The 2357-nt window shown below is 40.1% G+C and overlaps 1 long non-coding RNA gene across 1 annotated transcript in view; it reads left to right on the top strand.

The window, feature by feature from the left end:
• Nucleotides 1–711: 711 nt before the first annotated feature.
• LOC116697675 (uncharacterized) overlaps nt 712–2357 on the top strand; it is a 10308-nt gene continuing 8662 nt past the window's right edge. Inside the window, exon 1 of the long non-coding RNA XR_004334027.1 lies at nt 712–795. This is a non-coding gene — a long non-coding RNA (uncharacterized LOC116697675). The remainder of the gene's footprint in view (nt 796–2357) is intronic.

Below are 2357 nucleotides of genomic sequence, written 5' to 3'. Positions count from 1 at the left end.
CATGGCCATATTTTTGGCATTTAAAACGTCTTAAAGCGGAGGAATGTAAGGCCTAACTACATAGCTCATGTTCTGACATAGCTTTTGCTTGGTAGTACATGTTCATCAGTTTTCAGCCGCCTGGCCTCCAAGCGCCTTCTAGATTATCCCTTACTTGATCAATTGACATAACCAAAGGAATCCCCGACACTACTCCTCGAGTCCCGTCATCAGGTATGGTACATTGCACTCTTTATGAATTTTATTCAGCCGTATGGCTTTCCCTTGCTGTACACTATCTCTGCAGAACACCAACATTGTACCATGCCAAAGTATCTTCACATTTTTAACTGCAGCCAGAACCCCATTTATTGTGTTTGTCAGTTGAATTAGGGTTAGGGTAACGATGGACGACGGACTGTCTTGGCAAAGTTTAACGCTTACTTTTTGTTCCTCATTCTGCCTTGCTGGTACTGTAATGCTTTGGTCACTGTCAGTTCCTCCTCTACTGCCTGAGTCATTACTTTCTGATGCTTTTCCCCACTCTTCGACCCCTGTCCTACAGTATTCCAACTATCAGCCTTCCCCATTTCCATCTCTCCCATGTCACTCCCCAACCCGTCACTTCCATCTGCCATCTCCTGTCCTGACTTACCTGTTGAAGTGTCCTAAAAAGGTGTAGAGGAGCACAACATGAATCCTGTTTACATGTAGATGCTGACAAATGGAGATATTTCCCTTTGTTTGTGCCCTTCGTTTACACTCAAACAGAGAATTCACCTCTGAAAACAAGTCTTTCTAAAACCTCTGGCCAGAGTTTGCACGTAAACTGAGACAAACAAAGATTTAGACAGCTGAGGAAGTGAGGAAGAGAAGAGATAGGAAGTGATTTGTTGCTGTTTTGCGAATTCTGATTGGCTAACGTGGGCTTGAGCTTCTCGTTACACCGCCACCTACAGGTTTGGAATGCTCTTGACGGCATACATACGCGGGTACGTGTAAATGAAAAACACTTTTCTGACAAGTGACAAGTGTGCACAATGTTATTTTTGAAACCGGAGAGGTTGAAATGTCCGTCTGAAATGTCTGAAACTAGTCACCCATGTGTAAGCGTAGTCTAGCTGTGTGGAGATTTCTCCAGTGTGAGAACAGGATTTGTAGGCCCAGCTCTGGGAGTGCAGGGTGCAGGGAGGAGCTGTGTTGATACAAACATGTGCTTTGGAAAAAAGAAATTGGTTGATTGTACAGACTAATTAAAGAGAAGCTTTGCTGCCACTAATGCCGGCTTGGTTTCATTTGGTACCAGCTGGTTGTTTTGCTTAACTTTTCTTTTGATAGTTTTAAGAAGTGACGGCAAGATGAAGCAGCCAACTGGTCCGCCACAGGGTTCCTTCCTCCAGGCTTCGTGTGCTCACTATACCACCATGTAAAACAGGCTGATCTAACACGGATGATCTCATCTGACGCACAATGTATTTTGCACCAGTAAAGGCTAAGAAATAAGGAAAAAAGAAGAAAAATCCACTCATTTCCACGTAATCCATTCATATGCAATGTATTTTTCTGGTGGTTTATATAGGGTTGGGTACCAAAACTTGCTTCCAATATGGAATCAAACCAGATTAGAACAGATATTTTGGGTCTTCATTTCAGACACTTGACGTGTCGACTGAAATATTTTCCCTTTGTCGCTCCGAAACACGTAAACGTAAACGTATCACACTTTCCCTGTAATCTCCCGTTGGCTAGCTACCGTAAATGAAAGCTACTTTTAAAAAGCCATGTCTTCCTTTTGGGCTCTGGTTAGCAAACCCACTCAAGGTTTATTTTGTTGTTCCTTGATAAAAGGGTAAAAAAAAGAAATTGTGCCTTTCAATGTGGGGTTACCGAGAAAATGTATCAACAGGATTGGCTGGGGTTCATTAGGGAATTGGGGAATTATATTATATTCTGTATGTAGTGCCTGATTTGTAGAAATCTGGAAAAAAAAATGTCTTCACGAAACCAAGGTTTTTTTGTCAACTGAATGTCATTTTTCAGCTTTTCAAGAATCGGTTGAGGAGTCGGAATCGTTTTAAAGTACCTGTCCCGCATCAGAATCGTAAAAATCGTAAAAACAATACCCAACCCCAGGTATATAATGACTGTATAACATAACTGTATAATAATGTGAAATAATATGTTCTAAATCTATTTTAAGTGGTTTCATACAAATTAAATGTGTTTTGGTTTGTTTTGATTTTGATTTTTGTTTGTTTTTGTTTTTATTGTTGTTTGCTTGTTTGTTTTAGTTTTTAGTTTTTTACATAATAACATGAATTGTTTTGAAATTGTTAAATGTTATTGTTTTTATGGAGATTGCCACTTATTAAGCCCCT

This window comes from Etheostoma spectabile, chromosome 2 (genome assembly GCF_008692095.1).
Source record: "Etheostoma spectabile isolate EspeVRDwgs_2016 chromosome 2, UIUC_Espe_1.0, whole genome shotgun sequence".
Taxonomy (NCBI): Eukaryota; Metazoa; Chordata; class Actinopteri; order Perciformes; family Percidae; genus Etheostoma; species Etheostoma spectabile.
Note: the sequence above shows the minus strand (reverse complement) of the source record. Positions and strands in the feature narration are given on the sequence as shown.